We start from the raw sequence: 7,320 nt of genomic DNA, 5'->3' as shown, positions 1-7,320 counted from the left end.
ACAGGGAATTCCCTGGCAGTCTCATGGTTAAGACTTCACCTTTCCCAGGGTTCCAGCCCTGGCTAGGGAGCTAAGATCCCTTATGTTTTTGCTGTTCAATCACTAAGTCATGTCCAACACTTTGATCCCAGGGACTGTAGCATGGCAAGCTCCTCTGTCCTCCACTATCTTCCGAAGTTTGCTTAAACTCATGTCCATTGAGTTGGTGATACCATCCAACCATCTTGTCCTCTGTCATCCCCTTCTTTTCCCGTCTTCAATCTTTCCCAGCATTAGAGTCTTTGCTGCTGCTGCTGCTAAGTCGCATCAGTCGTGTCCGACTCTGTGAGACCCCATAGACGGAAGCCCACCAGGATCCTCTGTCCCTGGGATTCTCCAGGCAAGAACACTGGAGTGGGTTGCCATTTCCTTCTCCAATGCATGAAAGTGAAAAGTGAAAGTAAAGTCGCTCAGTCGTGTCCAACTCTTAGCGACCCCATGGACTGTAGCCTACCAGGCTCCTCCGTCCATGGGATTTCCCAGGCAAGCGTGCTGGAGTGGGCTGCCATTGCCTTCTCCAGAGTCTTTTCTAAGGAGTCAATTTTTCCCATTAGGAGGCCAAAGTATTGGTGCTTCAGCTTCAGCATTAACCCTTCCAATGAATATACGGGATTGATTTCTTTTAGGATTGACTGGTTTGATCTCCTTGCTGTCCAAGGGACTCTCAAGAGTCTTCTCCAGCACCACAATTCAAAAGCATCAATTCTTCAGCACTGCTCAACCTTCTTTATAGACCAACTCTCACATCCCATATACTTTGCAGCCAAAAAACCAAAATACAAAATAACAGCAATATTGTAAGTTCAATGAAGACTTTAAAAATGGTTCATATAAAAAAAAATCCCTTAAAAGGAATATATTGTACAACATGGGGAATATAGCCAATGTTTTGTAATAACCATAAGAGCAGTATAACATAAAAATTGTGAATCATTGTATTGTACACCTGTAACTTATATAAAAAGACTTCAAGCCATTTTGAATTCCTTTTTGCTGAATGGTGTGCATATGGGTTCTAATCTCAGTGATTGGCCTGTGGCAGTATGATTTTCCCAACAGCACTCTGAGGAAACTGTCATTTTCCCTTTGTATTGGGTTGGTCAAAAGGTTTCTTCGGATTTTTCCTTAATATCTTATAGAAAAATCCGAATGAAATTTGTGGCCAATCCAATATATTCTTGCTTCCACTGTGGAAGATGAATTGACCACAGGTGAGTGGGTTTGTGCCTGGGGTCTCTGTTCTTTTTCATTGTCCCCTCCCTCGGTCTGTTTTTGTTCCAGAACTCCCTTGTTTTGAATACTTGCTTGGTAGTCTTGTGTGCATTCTGGGAGGTTTATGCCTCCTGCTATCTTCTTGGTCCTCCGGATTCCTTTGGCAATTTTGGTTTTGTCTTAATTTAGGACTATTTGTTCTAGTTCTGTGAAAAAAGTCGTGAGTAATTTGATAGGGATTGCATTAAATCTGTAGATGGCTGTGACCATCTTGAAAATATTACTGCTATCAATTCCAAAGCATGGGAGATATTTCATTTCTTTGAATCAGCTCAATTTTCTTTTTTAATCTTTTATATTCTCAGCATAAAGGCTTTCACCTCCTTAGGTTCAGTTCAGTTCAGTCACTCAGTCATGTCCAACTTTTTGTGACCCCATGAACTGCAGCACTCCAGGCCTCCCTGTTCATCACCAACTCCCGGAGTTTACTCAAACTCATGTCCATTGAGTTGGTGATGCCATCCAACCATCTCATCCTCTGTCGTCCCCCCTTCTCCTCCCGCCTTCAGTCTTACCAAGCACCAGAGTCTTTTCAAATGAGTCAATTCTTCACATCAGGTGGGCAAAGTATTGGAGTTTCAGCTTCGGCTTCAGCATCAGTCCTTCCAATGAATATTCAGGACTGATTTCCTTTAGGATGGACTTGTTAGATCTTGCAGTCCAAGGGATTCTCAAGAGTCTTCTCCAACACCACAGATCAAAAGCTTAAATTCTTCAGCAGTCAGCTTTCTTTATAATCCAACTCACATCCATACATGACCACTGGAAAAACCATAGCTTTGACTAAATGGACTTTTGTTGGCAAAATGTCTCTGCTTTTTAATATGCTGTCTAGGTTGATCATAACTTTTTTCCAAGGAGCAAGCATCTTTTAATTTCATGGCTGCAGTCACCATCTGCAGTGATCTTGGAGCCCAAAAAAATAAAATCTCTCACTGTTTCCATTGTTTCCCCATCTATTTGCCATGAAGTGTTGGGACCAGATGCCATGATCTTAGTTTTCTGAATGTGGAGCTTTAAGCCAACTTTTTCACTCTCTTTCACTTTCATCAAGAGGCTCTTTAGTTCTTCTTCGTTTTCTGCCATAAGGGTGGTGTCATCTGCGTATCTGAGGTTATTGGTATTTCTCTCGTCAATCTTGATTCCAGCTTGTGCTTCCTCCAGTCCAGCATTTCTCATAATGTACTCTGCATATAAGTTAAATAAGCAGGGTGACAATATACAGCCTTGACGTTATTAGTGAGGTTATTCCTCACTAATGTATACATTTTGATGCAACTTTTTTTTCCTTTTTATTGTACTGTATTTTTCAAATTTCTTTATTGTGATCTAATATGCACAAGATAATTTGTATGATCTTAATTTTTAAAAGTTTAGCTTTGTTTTAGAGTTAAGTTGATTTACAATGTTGTGTTAGATTAAGTTGTAACAGCACAGTAATTCACATTTTATTTGTCTTTTATTAGATTATTTTCCCATATAGGTTACACAGTATATTTAGTGAGTTCCCTATTCTATACATTAGGTATTTGTTGAGCATGTATTATACATATAGTAGTGTGTATATTTTAAACCCAAGTCCTAATTCATGCCTGCCTGCCTGCCACCTGCCTACTTTCTTAAGCTTGAGTTTGTTTTCTCAGTCTCTGAGTCTGTGAGTCTCTTTTGGTTTTGAAGTAAATTCACTTAATTTTTCAAGAACTTCCTTACTCTTCTCCACTTTGCCTTCCCACCAACAGTGTAGGAGAGTTTCTTTTTCTTCACAACCACTCAAACATTTATTTGTAGATGTTTTAATTGGGGAAATTCTGATTGTTGTGACATCTCAGTTTGATTTTGATTAAAAATCATCAATGTTGATCATCTTTTCTGGTGCTTCCTGGCCATCTGAAGGTCCTCTCCAGAGAATGTCTATGTAGGTCTTCCATCTGGTTTTTTATTGGGTTGCTAGTGTTTTGATATTAAGGTGAAGGGGCTTTTTGTATAATTTGGAGAGCAGTGATTTGTGGATCACATTGTTTACAATTATTCTCTCCCATTCTCTATTATTCATTTCCTTTTTGTTGCGCAAAAAGCCATTGATTTGATTAGGTCCAGTTTGTTTATTTTTATACTGCCTTGGGAGCCTGATGTAAGAAAACAGTGGGAGAACTTCTGACCGAGTATGTTTCCGTTCATTTTTCTCTATGAGTTTGTGTTGTGATGTCTCCTTTTTAAGTCCGCTAGCCATCTTCAGTTCCTCTTTTTGGTAGGTGTGTGTGTGGATTCTAATTTCAGTGATATTTGTGGCTGTCCAACTTCCTCATCCCCAGTTGCGGTGGAGACTTTTCCCCATTGTATATTCTTATTCCTCTGTCAAAGATTAATTGACCGTAGATGTGTGGGTTTGTGCCTGGAGTCTGTGTTCTGTTCCATTGTCCCCCAGGCCTGTTTCTGTGCCAGGACCTCCTTGTTTTGAATACTGTAGCTCTGCAGTGCTGTGTGGAGTCTGGGAGGGTTCTGCCTCCTGCTTTGTTCTTGGTCCTCAGGATTGCTTTGGCAATTATGTGTCAGGAATGGTTCCAAGTAAATTTTAGGAACAGTGGTTCTAGTTTTGTGAAAATGTCACAGGGAATGTATTAGTGATTGCATTAAATCTGTAGATTGTTTTGGGCAGTATGGCCGTTTTTAAAAATTTCTGTCATCAATGTAAAAGCATGGGTTATTTTTCCATTTCTTTGAGTCATCTTCAATTTTATTTTTATTGTTTTATGGTTCTCAGCATATAAGTTTTTGACCTCTTTAGTCAGGTTAATTCCTCAGTTCGGTACTCATATTGATGTGACTTTTTGTTTTTTATAGTATTTTCTTTTTGAATTTCTATATTGTGATATGGAGAAGGCAATGGCACCCCACTCCAGTACTCTTGCTTGGAAAATCCCATGGACGGAGGAGCCTGATGGGCTGCAGTCCATGGGGTCGCTGAGAGTCGGACACGACTGAGCGACTTCCCTTTCACTTTTCACTTTCATGCATTGGAGAAGGAAATGGCAACCCACTCCAGTGTTCTTGCCTGGAGAATCCTGGGGACGGAGGAACCTGGTGAGTTGTGTATGGGGTCACACAGAGTCAGACGCAACTGAAGTGACTTAGCATAGCATAGCATAACATAGCATAGCATTGTGATATAGTATTCATAACAATTTTATGATCTTAATTTTTATGAATTTTTATTTTATATTGGAATCAAGTTATTTACACATGCTGTGTTAGATTCAGTTGTAACAGCCCAGTAATTTTCTTATGTCCATCCTTTTTTTCAGATTCTTTTCCCATAGAGGTCATACAGTATATTTAGTTGTTTCTTCTTCCATACATTAGGTACTAGTTGAATATGTATTGTATATTTTTTACTGTGTATATGTTAATCTCAAGCTCCTAATTTATCCCTGCCCACCACCAGTTCCCTTCTTAAGCATAAGTTTGTTTTCTCAGTCTCTGTGTTTGTTAAATCTCTTTTTGTTTTGTAAATAAGATAATTTAATTTTTAAGGAGCTGCCTTACTATTCTCTATACTGCTGTACCAGTTTACATTCCCACCAGAAGTGTAGGAGCATTCCTTTTTCTCCACACCCTGTCCAATATTTTTATTAGTAGACATTTTAATTCCAGAAATTCTGATCATAGAAGTGATGCTTCATTGTGGTTTTCATTTGCATTTTGTTAAACATTATTGATGTTGATTCAATAACACAAACCATCATTCCTGTGATTTTTGGCCATCTGTAGGTCTGCTGCTGCTGCTGCTGCTAAGTCGCTTCAGTTGTGTCCGACTCTGTGCAACCCCATAGATGGCAGCCCACCAGGCTCCTCCGTCCCTGGGATTCTCCAGGCAAGAACACTGGAGTGGGTTGCCATTGCCTTCTCCAGTGCATGAAAGTGAAAAGTGAAAGTGAAGTCGCTCAGTCGTGTCTGACTCTTTAGCGATCCCATGGACTGCAGCCCACCAGGCTCCTTCGTCCATGGGATTTTCCAGGCAAGGGTACGTAGGTCTACTCTGGAGAAATGTCTATGTAGATCTTCTGGCTGGTGGCTTTCTAATTGCATTGCTAGTGTTTTGATACTGATGTAAACAAACTGTTCTATAATTTCCAGATCAGTGTCTTGTGGATCACATCATTTACAATTATTTTGTCCCATCTAGTGGGTTGTCTTTTACTTTTGTTTATGGTTCCTTTGCTGTGCAAAATGATATTAGCTTGATTAGGTCCCATTTTTATATCTTTGGTTCATTTTCTATTGCCATGGGAGACTAACCCTAAGGCAAGAACTGTGCAATTTCTCTCTGAGAATCTTCGCCTACTTTTTTCTTTAGGAGTTCATGGTGTGATGTCTCTTATTTGAGTCTTCAAGCCATATTGAATTAGTTTTTGTTGAATGGTGTGCATGTGGGTTTTAATTTCAGTGACTGGGATGCAACTCTATACTTTTCCCAACACTGCTTGCTGAGGAGATTGTCTTCTTCTGCTTGTACTGGGTTGGACAAAAGGTTCCTTTAAGTTTTTCCATAGCATTGTACAGAAAAATCCAAGTGAAATTTTTGGCCAACCCCATATGTTCTTGATTCCACTGTGGATTAATTGACCTTAGGTGTGTGGATTTGTGCCTGGGGTCTCTCTCCTTGTCCATTGTCCCATGGGTCTGTTTTGTGCCAGGACCCCTTGTTTTGAGTACTGTAGCTCTGTAGTGATGAGTCAAGTCTGGGAGAGTTCTGCCTCCTGCTTTGTTTTTGGTCCTCAGGATTGGTTAGGGAATTGTGTGTCATGTATTCGTCCACATAAATTTAAGGATCAGGTTCTAGTTCTGTGAAAAATGTCACAGGGAATTTGATAGAGATTGCATGTAATCTATAGACTGGGTAGTATGACCATTTAAAAATATTACTGCTCTCAATCCAAAAGCATGTGAAATCTTTCCATTTATTTGGTCATCTTCCATTTTATTTGTAGTATTTTTTTTTTTTAATTTTATTTTATTTTTAAACTTAACATAACTGTATTAGATTTGCCAAATATCAAAATGAATCCGCCACAGGTATACATGTGTTCCCCATCCTGAACCCTCCTCCCTCCTCCCTCCCCATTCCATCCCTCTGGGTCGTCCCAGTGCACCAGCCCCAAGCATCCAGTATCGTGCATCGAACCTGGACTGGCAACTCATTTCATACATGATATTTTACATGTTTCAATGCCATTCTCCCAAATCTTCCCACCCTCTCCCTCTCCCACAGAGTCCATAAGACTGTTCTATACATCGGTGTCTCTTTTGCTGTCTTGTACACAGGGTTATTGTTACCATCTTTCTAAATTCCATATATATGCGTTAGTATACTGTATTGGTGTTTTTCTTTCTGGCTTACTTCACTCTGGATAATAGGCTCCAGTTTCATCCACCTCATTAGAACTGATTCAAATGTATTCTTTTTAATGGCTGAATAATACTCCATTGTGTATATGTACCACAGCTTTCTTATCCATTCATCTGCTGATGGACATCTAGGTTGCTTCCATGTCCTGGCTATTATAAACAGTGCTGCGATGAACATTGGGGTACTCGTGTCTCTTTCCCTTCTGGTTTTCTCAGTGTGTATGCCCAGCAGTGGGATTGCTGGATCATAAGGCATGTCTATTTCCAGTTTTTTAAGGAATCTCCACACTGTTCTCCATAGTGGCTGTATTAGTTTGCATTCCCACCAACAGTGTAAGAGGGTTCCCTTTTCTCCACACCCTCTCCAGCATTTATTACTTGTAGACTTTTGGATCGCAGCCATTCTGACTGGTGTGAAATGGTATCTCATAGTGGTTTTGATTTGCATTTCTCTGATAATGAGTGATGTTGAGCATCTTTTCATGTGTTTGTTAGCCATCTGTATGTCTTCTTTGGAGAAATGTCTATTTAGTTCTTTGGCCCATTTTTTGATTGGGTCATTTATTTTTCTGGAGTTGAGCTGGAGGAGTTGCTTGTATATTC

The sequence above is a fragment of the Bubalus kerabau genome, chromosome 11, assembly GCF_029407905.1.
Source record: "Bubalus kerabau isolate K-KA32 ecotype Philippines breed swamp buffalo chromosome 11, PCC_UOA_SB_1v2, whole genome shotgun sequence".
NCBI lineage: Eukaryota > Metazoa > Chordata > Mammalia > Artiodactyla > Bovidae > Bubalus > Bubalus kerabau.
Note: the sequence above shows the minus strand (reverse complement) of the source record.